Source organism: Lutra lutra, chromosome 13 (genome assembly GCF_902655055.1).
Source record: "Lutra lutra chromosome 13, mLutLut1.2, whole genome shotgun sequence".
Taxonomy (NCBI): Eukaryota; Metazoa; Chordata; class Mammalia; order Carnivora; family Mustelidae; genus Lutra; species Lutra lutra.
The window spans coordinates 24932761-24951171 of NC_062290.1; the positions used below are offsets into that span (position 1 = coordinate 24932761).

The window sequence follows — 18411 nt, forward strand, 5'->3', positions numbered from 1 at the left end:
AGCAAAGAGGATTGCCACACAAAGGGGTCAGCACACAAAGAACTCATCCAAAAGTTACAAACGTCAGACACCTGGTCTGAGCCCTGAGACGCTTTCATCTCAAATTACTCTGCTTGCCGACTCCCCAACTATTTCCAAGACCTTTGCAAGAGAAAAAAAGATCCAACCCTCTTCCAAAGTTTGGCAGGATTTTAGGTCAGGAAACAAAACCAGGTTAGACTTTTGCAAGTTGGGATCTGGGAAGTTATCATCCCCCCCAACCCCCAGCCCATACATTTTGGAGGCACCTGGATAGCACAAAACAAAACAAAAACAAAACCCAAAACAAAATAACAACTTGACCCCTGAAAACATATTAGGGCAAAGTCAGTTTTATTTTCCTGTTAGAGATCTGCTCTAGAGAGTTCTGCACTGGGGCACCTGGGTGGCTCAGTCAGTTGAGTGTCTGCCTTTGGCTCAGATCATGATCCCAGAGTCCTGGGATCAAGTCCTGCATCAGGATCCTTGCTCATGGGAGAGCCTACTTCTCCCTCTCCCTCTGCTGCTCCCCCTTCTTGTGCCTCTCTCTCTCTCTGAGACAAATAAATAAACAATATCTTTAAAAAAGAGAGAGGGAGAGTTACGCACTTTCAGCAAAAGCAAGCATGCACACAGCTACTGACTGAGGCCGCCTGTCTAGCAGGAAATCGCTCAGGAACATGGGCAGCCTGCGTGTTGAAACAGCGTCATCCACTAGAGGTCAGGATGAGACTGTCATGTTCAGTGCTGCGGAGGCCCCACTGAGATTCCGGGTGAGTACAGACTCGGAGAAATGAAGCCCAAGACGTCAGAGAGTGACACCCACAGCCATGGGTGACAGGTCGGCACAAGGCATTTCTGAATCCTCTTACAAAGAGTTTCCTTCCACGTCTAAATCAGGGATCAAAGGAGACACTGACAGGACAACACCTGTTAGCAAAAGCTGACACGGTATGAAAGACTCAGAAGGTAGCAGGACAGAGGACAGGTCTTTCCTGAACCGAAGGTCAGAAGGAAGGATGAGAACAGGTAGGACCCCGGAGCTGGCAAGAGAGACGCCAAGATACGCCACATGGCCAGTAAGGGTGACAGAAAAGAACAAAGAAATGGGCAGGGAAAGTGCCTCTCTAGTTCTCAGACCCGGAGGTGGGCTGGGAACCAGCCCCAGCCTAGTACATTCATGGGGAACTGATTAACTACACATACCACACGTGTGACGTGGAACACAGTAGAACCACCAAAGACTGAGCCATACCTGTCTGTTGGTATGGAAGGACCTCTAAGATGTGCTTAAGTAAGAAATAGCAGACAGTATGCTCTTTAATGGTGGCATTTGCATACATGTGTTAGGGATACACACACACACACACACACACACACACACACACACACACACACACATACGTCCCCACATGGATGCAGGAAAGTCTTCCAAAAAGATTCATGCACACCCAACCAAAAAGAAGGTTCCCGATCAGGGCCTTCGCACTTGTGATTGCCCCTGTTCAGCTCCTCCCCCAGAGCCTCCTCTCAGTTCTTCAGTCAATCCTCATCTCAGTAGGACACCCCTGGCCACCATATTTAAAATCCCAACCCCTCCAGCACTCTCTATCCCCTTTTGCTGCTTTATTTTCCTCCCGAACACTTACTGTCAGCTGCCACATTTCATGGTTTACTTATTTGTGTGAGCTATTTTTGCCTCACTCCCTAAATTGTCATCTTCATGAGGGGAGGGATGTTTTTATCTGTTTTGTTGTGTGTGTGTCCCCAGTGCCTGAGGTAGTGTCTGCTCATAACAGGGACTCAGTGTTTGTTACATGAATTAGTTAAGATGAAATGTTCCCCTTATTGATGTTCCCTGAAGTACAAAGACCTAGAAATTACTTAAGGGCTACCAAGGCAATGAGACAGGGACAAAGCCACCTCGGACATGATCTCTAGCTGACTTCACACTAGAAGTGGGTCCAAGGAATCTGGGACTCTGTCCTTCAAGGCTTTCACTCTCTGGAACATGTTTGAGGCCAAGTTCTAACAGAGAAATGCAGCTACTCATAGACTTTCGATGAAAGGATGGCCCTCCTTTTCCTAGAAGGTCATTGACTTCCATCAGTTGCACAGATTTGGGATCATCCTGGAGAAGCTGGGGAAGAAAGACACCTGCCTGCTAAGTTAAACCAGCTGACTGTACTCTGACTTTGATGGGATGGCCACCGGCCTCAGGTCTCTGTCTGGAATGAGGTTCTTCTCCACATAGCATACTTCCTTCAGCCTCAAACTGCACCAAAAACATGCAGCAGAATGCTAAGAAATGGCCCATTCAAGATTCACAGCAGGGAAGAATGTATCTTCCTAGCATCATATCTTGCTGAAATAATTGCAAATCATCATAGTTTGGGTATTCTCTTTGCAGAGGTCTTGCTAAGGGAGACACCTCCAAATACTAATCAGATTCCAGGGCAACAGGGTGGGGGGCAATTCCTTAAGCAATCTAGCTCCATTTCATAATTTAAAAAAAATAGAATTCTGAGAAATGTTTTTGGAATAAAATGTGAGTTGTCGTGTGGGCCAACATATAGCAGTTGGGTAACTGTAGATATTAATGGGATGTTTTTTCTACTTCCTCATTCCTAACTACAAATTAGTTACCTCCTGAAGATCTAGCTCTACTTAGTATGTAGATAGGGAAAATGACTTGGTGCAATTTCATGCTTGGTTTGTGTTCTCTTCAGTTCTATTTATCAAGTGATTTGCATTCTATTTTAAATACTCTAGCTCCTAAATGCATGAATAAATATGGTAATATCTCTCTTCCTACATTATCAGACCTCAGACTATTCTGGGCATCCAAAAGCCAGCCCAGGACATACACGGAGGAAGCTAAAATCACTCTGCCGCATAGAACCATGCACTTTGCTCCTTAGGTTTTCACTCAAAGCCTTATTAACTCTTACTTAATGCATAAGCTTAACAAGTATGTTTAATTAATTTCTAGATCTAAAGCAGATTGGAAGGAAAATAAGGCTAGGAAAAAGACATAATAGTAAGACTGTTAAAATGATTCAGGGGTGAGAAAGATGATAATAATAAAAGGGCAAACAGAACCATAGGTAATAATGAAGATTAATTGTCAAGATTGTCAAGTATTTACGACCAGCATACGTTGAAATGACAGAGAGCTTTTGTAATGTATTTTAGAAAAATTTTAAACAGAAATTGCTTTAAAAAGAAGCAGTATTTAAAAGAGGAAGATATAGTTATCTGAATTATTTCTTCAAAGGACCCAACTTTTAATTCTTTAAGCTAGCAAAAATGGAAATGTATATAGAGACCATATAATAGTCATGTGTATATATTACACATATAATACATAGATATATTAGAAATGATAGATCACAGCAATCCACTAAAAATGAGGTCAGCTTTCTACAAACTTTACATTTATTTACTCATTTATTCAATAAATAAATATTGAGCTTTTTTTAATTATTTTTTTTCAAAGACTTTATTTATTTATTTGACAGACAGAGATCACAAATAGGCAGAGAGGCAGCCAGAGAGAGGGGGAAGCAGGCTCCTGCTGAGCAGAGAGCCGGGTGTGGAGCTCAATCCCAGGACCCTGAGATCACGACCTGAGCCGAAGGCAGAGGCTTCAACCCACTGATCACCCAGGCGCCCAATTATTATCTAAGTAGGCTCCACATGGAGCCCAACACGGAGCCCAACACGGAGCTTGCACTCACGACCCTGAGTTCAAGACCTGAGCCCAAATCAAGAGTCAGATGCTTAACTGACTAAGCCACCCACGCACTCCTTGAGCTCTTATGAAGTGCTAAGCACAGTGCTAGTTCCAAGTGAGGACAGACTTGACCTTGGCCTTGTAGACTCTCCTTACATTCTATTTCATTCTATTTTAGATAAGTTCCTAGAAAGAAGAAAACAGGGTGCCTTGAGAGCAAAGAGACTAATAGACCTGATCTAGTCTGGGGGTGGTGGGGTGGGGAGCGGCCCTGGGGCTTTAAGCTCAACTCTGGAGTGGTCATCCAGGTGAGTTGCTCGTGGTGCGGAGGGAAGTGGAAAGGCGGGGTGGGGGGGTGGAAGAGCACTGTGGCCAAGGGACTGAATGCACCGAGCACGCACTGTGGCTGCAGTGAAGAGGGCAAGAGGCAGGGGTGGGGCCATGCTGAGCCCAGAGGATGTGTTAGTGAAGGTCACCATCACTCTAACGACAATGGCAGTCCACTGCAGAGTGACCTTTTAAGATGTTTGAAAAAAGAAATCACTTTGAGGGCAGGAGGAGGAATAGGTCAGAGTATTTACGGGGAACAAGGTAGGAGGTTACTATAGTCCTCCAGGGAGAACAGAGGGTCAAAGTATGAGTGGAAGAACAATAGCCAGAATCAACAATATTCAGGAGGCAAAGACTCATGGGATTTGGAAGGCACCACAATGGAAGGTAAAGAAGGGGGCAGAGTCAGGATGGCCGTCAGGGTTCTGACGCGGACAGCTGGTTGTGCAGGGGTGCCAGGCACTAATGGAAGACACTATAGAGGGCCAGGGCTGTTATGGGATGGGGAACAGGGACCCATGGTTGTAGTTTTAGACTTGCCTAATATGGAGCTCCAGTGAAACATTTGGATGTCTGTGTCAGTCAGGAGGATGTAGGCCTGTGTCTGGAGTCCAGAGACCACATCTGAGGGTAAGATATAATCTTCAAGCCCTGTGCTTCCACTGGTTATGGAACATAAGAGCTGAGGGGGACAACAGGTTTTATTGGCAAGAACCAAAACTTACCAAGGGAAAACTTTTGGGTGCTTTTGATACATTTCATTTCAGGAATTAAATCACTTGCACTCTCCAAAGACATTGGATGAAGCAGGAAAAATGGATTCTACATCAGGAAGCTCAAACCAACCATGGGAACATATAATCTAATGGAGAACAGTGGCTGCAATTTAACATAACGATACGTCAACATGGTACAACATACAGCTGCTTTCATATCAAATTATATTCAACCAAAAGTTCACAGTCACATTCTGGGGGTGGCATTCAGGACAACTGGAAACCAGAAGAGATTACTGCAGGCTCCTTCATACAGGAGTTTAAAGCTGTGGCGGCATGGGCATATACAGGAACCGGTTAAGAAACGTGGTGTTAATGACCTACTGGACTATAGAAAATCAGTCTGCAGAGAAAGTAGACTGGAGGGATTCAAAGCAAGAGTTCTCAGATGGGGCTGGGCACTAGCTCCGCCATGTATTAACCAGGGGAACCTGGACAAGATCCTCACCTCCCTAATCTCAGTGACCTCTTCTGTAAAATGGACTGCTGGAAGGAATAAATGAAACACTGCATGAAACATGCTTAGCACATACAAAGTAAGTACTTTGTAAACATTCACTGCTTTCAGGAAGAGGAGGAGGACTGTTAAGATAGTCATGGGGCTATTTTATAAAAGGGGTGTAAACATATACTAAAAAGATAAGACAGTTCTAGAATTTGGGATTTATCAAATACACATAGTATTAATATTACTTTTACTAATCCTATCTTACATGTACACAGCACTTGGTAATGTTCAAAGTACTTCCATATACTTTATTCAATTAACTTTTACAATAACCCTTTAAATAGACAAGATAAATATCATACCCATTTTACAAGTGATGAAACTGACTCTCAGAGAGTTTTAGTAACTCAACGAAAGCCACTCAGTCAAGAAGTGGCAGGGCCATAGTTTCTACTCAAGTCTTTGACTTCAGCTTCTGTATTCCGGTACTGGTTCAAGGTCACAAAACAAGTGAGGAACTCTTTGGAGAAGTCTGCTTTAGGAGACACGTCTACACAGTTTTGCCCCATACCCAAATGTAATAGGAAAGATGGATGAGGGCTTTTGCCATCTTGGAAGCAAAGCCAAGAAATGGAAAGAAGCTGAATGCTGATGTCATTGTGTTGAATTGCTAGATGAAACCATAACAAATCTTCAAATAAGCAAACCAATACATTTTTTGTTACCTCAGTAATCTGAGCAGTGTCTCCATCACTTGCAAATGAAATAATCCAAATATAGCCAGTGCATTAGAAAACTCACTGCTCCTTTAAAATAAATCCAAGTATCTTACATCTTTGACTATAGTCATGCTATTTCCACCAAATGATATTCTTTTCCTTTTCTATTTTCTCTTTAGAGAGGGAGAGAAAGAGGGGGGGCAGTGGCCTGAGGGAGAGGGAGAAAGAGCATCTTAAGCAGACTCTGCACTGGGGATGCAGGTTTCGATCTCATAACTCTGAGATCATGACCTGAACCAAAATCAAGAGTCAGACACTTAACTGACTGAGCCACCCAGGCCTCCTGGTATTCCTTTTATTACCTGTTAAACTCCTACCCTACTCCTTCAAAACCTCACTTACCATCAGCTAAATGAAGCCTTTTCTGATTCCACCAGCATAACAACTTCTCCTTTTGCTCTCCAAGCATTTTATTTGCACTTCTCTTAGAGAACTTCATATTCTAGAGTAACTATCCCTTCTTCCCTTCTGTGTCCATTATAACACCCTGTATCTTGCCATGGTAGACGGCCAATACATAACTGATTTTACCACATTGTATAAGCTAGAGTATGAACTAATTTCTCAGAAGATTGCCCGTATTGATACTTAGCTATTTAAAATGATAATATTATGTGAGAGAAGGGAAGTCAAACCTTGGCTTCACATCTCCACATTTATGAGCTGAACATGCAATATTAGACCATTTCCTGATCTCTCCCAGAGCTGACCATTCTGGATGTCATTTTAAGGGAAGTAGAACATAACCTCCCTAAAAGTACAAAATAAAAAGTTACAAATCCATCACGTTTCATATTAAGCACATGGATTGGATTTTACAGGGGTCCTCTAGAATCTGCAGCGCTGAAAGTCATGCCACTCAGCTTCCCAGATCTTATAAGAATATTGTAAGCCTACTTTAATATGTATCTTCTCCAATTTCCGCTGTATCTCAAAATAGCTTTCGAGTGTTCTATTTTATTACTGTTTATAACCAATCATGTAACCTTGTTCCAAAAAAAAAACAAAAAAGAATGAATTCTAATAAGAATTTTTTTTAGCATTAAAGACCTAGCAAATTGTGTATTCCTAACCTGAGTTATTCTATGAAATGAAAATGCATTAATCATTTTCTGTCTACACGGCCCTCAAATTGGAGAGGCAAATTCTATTTTCTTTAAATTTTATTTTTTATAAACATATATTTTTATCCCCAGGGGTACAGGTCTCAAATTCTATTTTCTAATGCTAGGTTATTAAAATGTATTTTACATCAAAGGCATAAAATGTTTATTTCCACACAAACTACTTGACAGCAGAATGAATAGAATCATTCTGCTCATAAAAAATACAGGCACCTGAGAGAGAGATCTCTTCAGCCAAAAAGAATGCTGTCGCTTTGCTCATTCTCAAATATTTTCTGAGATTATTTTTTAATTAGCTAATGGTTTTCGTCTGCCAAAATAAAGCTAGTATTTGCATAATATCTCAAAGTTTATACTTCGAGTTATCCCTGGTATGGACTGAGAGCTTGTGTCCCCCCAAAGTTCATATGTTGAGACCCACCTGCCATGTGATGGTATCAGGAAGTGGGCCTTTCGGAGGTCATTAGGGTTACATGAGGTCATGGAGGTCATTAGAGTTAGATGAGGTCATGGGGGTTTCATGATGGGATTCGTGCCCTTAGAGGCGTCATGAGAGAGCTTGCTTCCCCTTTCTGCTTCTGCGACGTTGAGGACATAGCACAGATATAGGAGCAAGGCCCTCGCTAGACACTGGATTTGCTGAAACCCTGGTCTTGGACTTCCCAGCCTCCAGAACTATGAGAGATAAATGTTTGTTGTTTAAACCCCACAGTCGACGGAATTTTTGTTACAGCAGCCCAGAGGGACCAAGACAATCCCCATTTTATATCTATGGAAAATGAAGCGAAGAATTAATACATTAATACATCAAGCACATGATGAAGCCAGAAGCTTGTGGCTTATCCTCAGCGGCCACATGATAGGTGATACAAGTGTCAACAAATGTGATGCTCATGAAACCCTTTCCCCAGCTTTGATTTCATACCATAGTTGCCTTGAAGTTCTTTCTTCCAGATCTCCAGAGCTGCCTGTTTGGCACAGCCTTGTCCTTGGGGATGGGGGCCCCCCTCACCTACAGCTGCATGCTATCCCCCCCATCTCTCCACCGCTTGGTCTTTCTGTCCAGGCTGGCCCTTCTGGACCTGCCCTTCCTTCTGAAGGTGTGATTACTGACTCTGATTCATATATTCTAGGCCCCTGGAAAGGCAAAGAGGAATTCCTCTTTTCTGAAGAGACATTCCTGATCTGTTCAACATGCATAAGTAATAGAAATATGTCTCCAGCACATTGGCCTCTAGCTCTGGTGTACACAGTTGCTCATCACCATCACCTTGGAATGGAAAGGATCCTTTCAAATCAGTTATAGAAATACGTCTGGAAATAGGATAAGGTTGAAGGCAGTATCTTTTCCATTTGTTCATGAGTTCCTTGTCTGGTGACCACTCAGCGCACCTGTACTGATCTGCCCTCTGTCCTAGGGGGTGGCAGTTGGTCAAACCAAGTGCTGCCATGGGCACCATGTGCATCTGTGCTGGGCCCACAGAAGACACTGACACCTGAACATCCATGAAAAGCAGCATTCTCCAAAGAGCCCTCTGCCACCTTCATTGGAAGGCAGGCAACTTCAGGGTCCAAATAACTTTCAGGATGTGTTAGATCAAATTGCTTCTGAGTTATCAAAGAAGGAGTGTTTTTAGTAGAACTCTGCATGCCTCTGTTCTGACCACCTCTTGGCACTCTCCCCATAATAGTCCCTTCTACTCTCTCTGTGATGGCATGTTTCCATTCATTTCTGTGGTTAATATCAGTTTGGGGGACCCTAAAGTGAACCCCACATTATCTGATTCCTTCCTCTTTCCACTGGAGCTGTGACTGGGGTTATACTGGGACCCTCAGGAAGTTTCTGGATGGGCTCTTCGCCTCTGGAACTGTCAGCCTTGAATTGCACTGTGACACCTTTGGTGGTCCTCAGAAGGGACTCTTCTGGTCTTCTGCACACCTTCCTGACTTTAGCCTGCAGGATGCACCCCCAGGGACAGGGGAACCACTTAGCCCTATGGTTCTTGACACTAGTATGCAGTCACTTGTGGGAGACAAGGCAATTTCTGAGAACCCTCTATACTGTCTGCCTAGAACATACCTTCTAGGTGTCCCTTTACTTTCTCCAGGTTCATCAAACATTCCTCCTCTGAGCTATCAGTCAGTGGAGTCCAGAAGTAACTTTCTGGGTGAGCTCTGTCTGGTTTCCTCTAAAACCTTACTTCCTTCAGAAGTGTGGCTGAGTTGTGGCCTCTCAGGAAATGTCTCATCCTCACTGCTCTCTGAATACAACTATTTCCCAGTCAGTAGGGGTTACCTCTCCATCTGTCCCCATGCAGAACATCATCCCAGCTAACCACAGGAGCTCAAGATGCTGGGGTGTCATGGGAGAGGCATATCAACAGACATCTAGAGAGATAATATCTCAGCTGAGACCTGAATTTCATACCAAGTTAGCCCAGCCAAGAGAACAGAGGGAAGAATGTTCCAAGCAGACAGAACAGCAGGTGGGGAGGCTTCCAGATAAGAGAAAATTTAGCCAGAAGACTCTTGGCCCAAGCAGAAGGCTGCAGAACCCCAGAAGTGGGGTGAATCAGTTACTACAAGTAGTTGAAGAATCTTTATGTGAGCTTATGTGACAATGGCCTGGGTAAAAAACAAATTACCCTAGAATTCAGGGTCCAATAAAAACAACTTCTGAGCCCAGAGAAGTATTTTGACATTGTGAATTTTCTTAATCATTATCCTAAAAGTATAATGACTGTCAGGTTGTTTTTGGAAAAAAAAAATTTCAGATTGGGACCAGGACCTTATATTCAAATAGTCATGTTCCATTGACCTAGACTTCACCTCTACCCTCCCCTTCACCATTCCCATTAAGTGTCTGCAGGCTGATCTGACTCTCCACCCAGTAGAAAATCAATCTCATAAATAAATGCATTCCCAGGCGTTACTGACAAATTATAGTGTCATACAAATAATGCTGATACAAAATAGTATTAAATGGACACTTTCTCTTAAACATACATGTATGCACTTTGAGAAATGATTCCTGAAGATACCATGTCTGTCCTGAAAGTAACAGATAGTTGCATCATGGAATTTTCTAAGGAAAAGGGACCCATCCATCTTAGGAGGCAAGGGAACCTCCCTACTGTTTTCCATAGTGGCTGAACAAATTTACATTCCCACCAGCAGGGCAAAAAGGTTCTTTTTTCTTCACACCTTCTATCTTTTGTTTTTTAATAACAGCCATCTGAACAGCTAGCTGTGAGATGTTATGTCTTGTGGTTTTGATTCGCATTTCCCTGATGATGAGTGATGTTGAGTATCTTTTCATATATTGGCCATTGTATGTCTTCTTTGAAGAGATGTCTATTCAGATCCTCTGTCCATTTTCTTAAAAAGATTTTATTTATTTGTTTGACAGAGATCACAAGTAGGCAGAGAGAAAGGAAGGGAAGCAGGCTCCCTGCCAAGCAGAAAGCCCAATGCGGGGCTTGATCCCAGGACCCTGGGATTATGACCTGAGCCAAAGGCAGAGGCTTTAACCCACTGAGCCACCCAGGTGCCCCTTCTGTCCATTTTTAAGCAGGTTATTTTTATTTTATTTTTTGCTATTGACTTATATGAGTTCCTTACATATTTTGGATATTAACTTCAATCAGATACATGGTCTGCAAATATTTTCTCCTACTCCATAGGTTCCCTTTAAATTTCTTGTTTGTTTGTTTCCTCTCAAAAAAATAAAAGTAGAAGTGCTGTAGCTGTAGATTCCAGTAATCCCACTTCTGGGTCTAAATCCAAAGGAAATAAAATCAGTATCTTAAAAAAAAAAAATCTGTGCTCTCATGTTCATTGCAGTATTATTCACAATAGCCAGGATATGGAAACAGACTAGGTGTTGATGGATAAATGGATAAGAAAAAAATTTTTTAATATATATATATACACATATATATGTATATATATGTATATATATACATATATATATGAATTATATATATATAATACAGCCATAAAAAGAAGGTGATCCTGTCATTTGCAACATGGATGAACCTAGAGGACATGATGTTGAGTGAAATAAGACAGACACAGAAAGACAGACACCAAATGAAATCACTTAGGCATGGGTTCCAAAAAAGTCAAATTCACAGAAAAAGAGAGGAGCTGTGGTTGCCAAGGGCTGGGAGGTAGGAAAATGGAGAGGTATTGGTCAAGGGGTAGAAACTTCCAGTTATAAGATTAATAAATTCCAGAGATCTAATTTATAGTACAGTGACTATAATTAATAATACTGAACTGTATACTTGCAACTTGCTAAGAATGTAGATCATAAGTATTCTTACCACACACAAACACACACACATACAAAATAGTAACTATGTGAAGAGAAAAAAAGGTGATCATAAATAACAATTATTTTCCGGCCCAGTGCCTTCCATTACATTTCCTCCAGCCCCAGGGTTTCAGGGAAGATAAGAGTACAAGGTAGCAGGCTTGGGTGAGGCCAGTGGTTTGGCAGGACGGCACACGCGTCATCCACTTCAACTAGAGCAGTTCCATTGCCTCTGAAATAGTAAGACTGCCTTTCTGGAAAGGGTTCTGCCGCTCAGAATGTTGGAAACCCACATTCTACAGCATTCTTATTTTACAGACGAGGAGACTGAAGAATGGAATAATTAAGCAACAAGGTCAAGGTGAGCTGGATTCAGACCACGGGGTGCAGGATCCACCGCACACAATGGCGCATGGGGGGCACCATGAGGAGCTCGCAGACCGCACACGGACCCTCACCTGCCCCTGGCGGGTCCTGCCGACTGTGATCACTTCCGCCCACTCCACCGCTTCCTACCTGTCCTATTGCTTGGAGACGAATCACGTACTGCTTCTTTAACCATCCTTGCAGGAGCCACTTGAATTGTTATTACTCGAATTATTTTACTTTTCACCAAAACATTTATTTTGAAACAACTGAAATTTCCAGAACAGCTGCTGGCACAGTAAAAACAGGGTGACCAATCATTTTCCTGGGACAGCGAGGTTTCCCAAACACAGGGCTGTCAATGCCAAAACTGGGACGGTCCCAAGCACACCAGAGTGGTTGTTACTCCAAGTTCAAAGACACCTACCCTCCCCCTATAAGTTGCCCACCTGGTACTCCACCACCTCTGAATATTTTAGTGTAGATTTTCTACAAGAACATTTTCCATCATAACTTACAACCATCAAAAGCAAGAAAGTAACACTGACACCTTATGACTCTCTTATTCCCAGACTCCATTCATGTGTAGCAACTGTCCCAACAATGTCCTTTCTAAGAAACAAATTCACTTCTGATTCACACTTTGCATTTAGTTCTCATGTTTCTCTGGTCCCCTTCAATCTGGAATAGTTCCTCAATCTCTCCTTGGCTTCAATGATGTTGTAAGATAGCCACAGGTGGTTCCTCTGATAAGCTAGGGTCCAAGTTCCTTTGGGACACACATTGTATGCTGAAAGTGTAGAGCACCAAGAACATGTTTATCATCATGCAAGTTGCCCCATAAATAACTGGTCAGCCAACAGGAGCGAGCAGGCAAAGGTAGCCATGATCCTACTGGGGTACTGACCCAGTTGTTCTCAGCAACAACCAAAAGACCCCCAAACCCTGGTGGTCCCATGCTAGCAGAACTGAAGAATGGAAAGACTCTCTCTTCCACCCTCTCCATTCTCTTTAGAAGTCAAGAACATACTCATTCTAGGCTGGCCCCACAAGCCCTAGCAGCACTGGACTAACCCAACAAGGAGTGAGATACTGGGACTACAGAAATGAGTCTGTGTATTGCCTTGCATTGACCTTATTTTTGTTGTGATGCACATTGAGCATTATTGGGGCACAGTGGGGTAAGAGGACTTGGCTCTTGCCTAGGCCAATGGTGCCTGTTGCTTGTTAGAGATGGACACTCAGATCTGGAGAGAGGAGGACCACAGTTTTAGTTTTAAGGGAACCTGTAGATTCTGGAAGCCCAGTGCTCTTTCCACAGGTTTTTGACCATAAACAATGATGGCATGAACACCACTGTCAGGAAATTATATGTCGATTATATCAGAAATCCCAAACCCAGTAACTTAAAAGGAAAAAAAAAAAAAAAAAAAACCCTTAGGTGTGTGGGCTATCTCTATATCTGTATCAGGGACCACCATGTAATCACAATAACAATAATTGCTAACACAGGGCACTTAATGCTTTAAAAATAGAGGCACAAAGAAGCCAAGTAAATTGCCCAAGGATACACTGCTCATAAGTGGAAGGGTCAGAGTTCTTGCTCTTAACTCTTGGATAATAACTTAATTATTTAGTTGGCTCTGCACTGACATAACCAATGAATAGCCCAAAATGACAAGTGACTAATTCAAATACAAACAGGCCGGCCTGCCCATGGAAAAGAAAACATCTGAAGCCAAATAGAAAAAAACAAAATTTTTTTTTAATCATCTTTTTAATTTATTTTCAGCATAACAGTATTCATTGTTTTTGTACCACACCCAGTACTCCATACAATCCGTGCCCTCTCTAATACCCACCACCTGGTTCCCCCAACCTCCCACCCCCCAACCTCTTCAAACCCTTCAGATTGTTTTTCAGAGTCCATAGTCTCTCATTGTTCACCTCCCCTTCCAATTTCCCCCAACTCCCTTCTCCTAACTCCCCATGTCCTCCATGCTATTTGTTATGCTCCACAAATAAGTGAAACCATAGGATAATTGACTCTCTCTACTTGACTTATTTCACTCAGCATAATCTCTTCCAGTCCCATCCATGTTGCTACAAAAGTTGGGTATTCATCCTTTCTGATAGAGGCATAATACTCCATAGTGTATATGGACCACATCTTCCTTATCCATTCGTCCATTGAAGGGCATCTTGGTTCTTTCCACAGTTTGGCAACCGTGGCTATTGCTGCTATAAACATTGGGGTACAGATGGCCTTTCTTTTCACTACATCTGTATCTTTGGGGTAAATACCCAGTAGTGCAATTGCAGGGTCATAGGGAAGCTCTATTTTTAATTTCTTGAGGAATCTCCACACTGTTTTCCAAAGTGGCTGCACCAACTTGCATTCCCACCAACAGTGTAAGGGGGTTCCCCTTTCTCCACATCCTCTCCAACACACGTTGTTTCCTGTCTTGCTAATTTTGGCCATTCTAACTGGTGTAAGGTGGTATCTCAATGTGGTTTTAATTTGAATCTCCCTGATGGCTAGTGATGATGAACATTTTTTCATGTGTCTGATAGCCATTTGTATGTCTTCATTGGAGAAGTGTCTGTTCATATCTTCTGCCCATTTTTTGACATGTTTATCTGTTTTGTGTGTGTTGAGTTTGAGGAGTTCTTTATAGATCCTGGATATCAACCTTTTGTCTGTACTGTCATTTGCAAATATCTTCTCCCATCCTGTGGGTTGCCTCTTTGTTTTCTTGACTGTTTCCTTTGCTGTGCAGAAGCTTTTGATCTTGATGAAGTCCCAAAAGTTCATTTTCCCTTTTGTTTCCTTTGCCTTTGGAGACATATCTTGAAAGAAGTTGCTGTGGCTGATATCGAAGAGGTTACTGCCTGTGTTCTCCTCTAGGATTCTGATGGATTCCTCTCTCACATTGAGGTCTTTTATCCATTTTGAGTTTATCTTTGTGTACGGTGTAAGAGAATGGTCGAGTTTCATTCTTCTACATATAGCTGTCCAGTTTTCCCAGCACCATTTATTGAAGAGACTGTCTTTTTTCCACTGTATATTTTTTCCTGTTTTGTCGAAGATTAACTGACCATAGAGTTGAGGGTCCATATCTGGGCTCTCTACTCTGTTCCACTGGTCTATGTGTCTGTTTTTATGCCAGTACCATGCTGTCTTGGTGATCACAGCTTTGTAGTAAAGCTTGAAATCAGGTAACGTGATGCCCCCAGTTTTATTTTTGTTTTTCAACATTTCCTTCGCAATTCAAGGTCTCTTCTGATTCCATATAAATTTTAGGATTATTTGCTCCAGCTCTTTGAAAAATACCAGTGGAATTATGATCAGAATGGCATTAATAATATAGATTGCTCTAGGCAGTATAGACATTTTAACAATGTTTATTCTTCCGATCCAAGAGCATGGAATGGTCTTCCATCTTTTTGTGTCTTCTTCAATTTCTTTCATGAGTGTTCTGTAGTTCCTCGAGTACAGATCCTTTACCTCTTTGGTTAGGTTTATTCCCAGGTATCTTATGGTTCTTGGTGCTATAGTAAATGGAATCGATTCTCTAATTTCCTTTCTGTATTTTCATTGTTAGTGTATAAGAAAGCCTCTGATTTCTGTACATTGACTTTGTATCCTGCCACGTTAATGAATTGCTGTATGAGTTCTAGTAACTTGGGGGTGGAGTCTTTTGGGTTTTCCATGTAAAGAATCATGTCATCTGCGAAGAGAGAGAGTTTAACAAAACCCAGCATCCGTTCCTGATTAAAACGCTTCAAAGTATAGGGATAGAGGGAACATTCCTGAACTTCATCAAATCTATCTATGAAAAACCCACAGCAAATATCATCCTCAATGGGAAAAAGCTTGCAGCCTTCCCGTTGAGATCAGGAACACGATAAGGATGCCCACTCTCACCACTCTTGTTCAACATAGTATTAGAAGTCCTAGCAACAGCAATCAGACAACAAAGAGAATAAAAGGTATCCAAATTGGCAAAGAAAAAAACAAATGTTTTAAAATCCCAGCTGGCAATTACTTCAGAGCAGGGTGCAGAACTCACAGTGGCAGTCTACACAGATAACAGATGTCTACTTAATAGGTCTGTTTCTCATTCCTTGGTAAATGTCAAGCTCTTTCAAGACCCCAGTGCTTCATTGTTTCAATCCTGTTTCCTGCAATCCACTGAAATCTTCCAAGAACTCAGCCCTACTGCCCAGCCCCTCCACGGACTGCAGTCTGCACGTGCCACCTACAGGCATAAGAGGATGCTGGTTTTCTTCAAGGCAGCCAACAGGATTGCTTAATGGACTGCCATCCCCAAAGGCCCAGGAGGCAGAGCGGAAGGAAATCAAGGCAAGGGCAGGGAGGAGACAGCACAAAAACTAGCAACATTAAGAGAGCCAGCAGAGGGGAATAAAGGAAAGGGCAATCAAATGGGAGAGAAGAAAACAAAAATGTTAACCATATTAAATGAACAGCTGGGAAAAGTAAAAAGGGTATCAGTTACAGACTGGAAATGGAGTTTGGCTTCACCTCAACCCAAACCACGAGTACCCTGATAAATTATTAGAACACACAAGAGAATCTTCCAGGAAGATAAAGCTGGAAACACAACACAAATTTTAAAGGCACTATAGACTCCACAGCAAACTGTCTCCCCCACAAATCCATCAGAACCCACTGCTCCGTTTCTGTGCTTACACAGTATCTTCTTAGTTTAAAATAAAACAAAATAATCTGCAATTTCATCTCAGGCCAGCCTATGATGGAAGGAGCTGATAGAGAAAACACTTCTATTCCCAGCCCCCATTTTCATGTGAAGTTGAAGGATTCTCTAAGCCAGGACCCAAGTGAAACAACAGTAAAGGAGGGGCTCTCTCTTAGCCACAGCATGTTGCTCTTATTTACATGTTTTCCCTCTCTCAGCATTCATGTGCTTATTGACTGGCTAAAGAAAAACACAATCACAGTCCAATTTTCAGTTTTCAGTTGTCACTTAGAAAAAACATTCTACCTTCTCCTTAGCCACTACTACATCATTCTAGATGTTCCAGCGGGCAATGTGGTATGTGGGAAAATTGTGGATTTGGGATTCTGGCAAAAAATCCATACTTTAAATTCTAGCTCCACAAGTGATCAGTGTTACTTAGCGCTAGTTTCTTCATTCATTTAAAAAAAAAGGGGGGTAGAAAAACAGTTACCTCCCTATCTCATGGTGTAGAAATAAATGGGGATATTTACTCCAGATTCCTGGTCCAGAAGAGGTAATTTTTTTAAAATTTTTTTTTTGTGTGTACACATTTAGTTTTATTGTAACAAAGCAACTTGTACACTTTTAACGTTTAAAACTGAGCATCATCTTTCCTTTCCAGTGAAACAAAAAGAAAATTTAAAAATAAACAGGAACAAAATTACAATAGAGAATGTCAATTCCAAATAAGATCCTACAAGTTCTGCTGATTCTCCCATCGAGTGGCAGGGCTCAAGTCATCATTAGGAGAGAGTTTTATTTTAAAAGTGTCATCTTAAACTGCAAGGATGTCCGTTAAACATCACAATTAAACATGCCAAAGGAGAAGCCATGTTGTCAAAATGCCCACTTAACCCACCCAAACATCTCAAACCCACCCTTTGCTGACCCAGAAGAGGTAATTTTAAAGCTCAGTTGTGTTTCCTGTTCCTCTTAATTTATACAACAAATGCAAAAACTCTGAAGCACTTGTTCTTTTTTGTTTATTCATTTGTCAAACGTTCCTGTGAGACTTCTGTGGAAGTCTGTGAGACAGAATGAATGTGGTTGTCTCTGTCCCCATAGAACTACAGTGAAGGGGTGGAGACAACAATGAAACAGCTCACTGTTGAATGAGTGGATGAATTTGCTTAAATTAATGAAGGGGTGAGGCTTGAGTAAAGCTCCATTGTGGCCAAAGAAAATGAACTTAAATTTAGAGTACTGAGTGTGAGCTCATAAGCTAGACCCCGAGTGGATTTAATTCTGGACTCCACCACTGGGCAAGTTTCTGAAATTCTCTCTGCCTCCGTTTTGTTGCAGGGTTCTTGTCTCATGGAGTTAAAGAATGATTCTCAGGGGGAAAAAAGAATGAAGTGAAGTGAAAGTTTACTAAGTGAAGGTAAGAACTCAAAGGAAAGGAGCTCTCTAGAGTGAGAGGAGTCCCAAATGGGTTGCCCCTAAGGGTTTTTATGGTTAGTCTTTTGTAGAAAATGGACCAAAGAACTTGGTAAATATCTTGTTTATAACATTAAGGACAAACAAAGTAGATGTTAGTTCCCTTCTCTCTGGTTAATATCTTGTCTATAACATTTCTCGAAATCTGGGATTTCTGTGAGCCAGGTTACTTACCCTCTGCTTGACCCTAGTCACCTACCCCCTACCTAGTCTCTTCCTACCTAGCCCTGCCTGTCCCTTATTCTCATCTTTGCTAAGCCGGCTCCCCACTGGGTTACTGAGAAAAGGAAAAAGCAACACTTCTTCCTAGAGTTCC

General features: G+C 42.0%; 1 protein-coding gene across 1 annotated transcript in view; it reads right to left on the reverse strand.

Moving 5' to 3' along the window:
• Positions 1–18411, reverse strand: part of RASEF (RAS and EF-hand domain containing) — a 255588-nt gene that overhangs the window by 188112 nt on the left and 49065 nt on the right.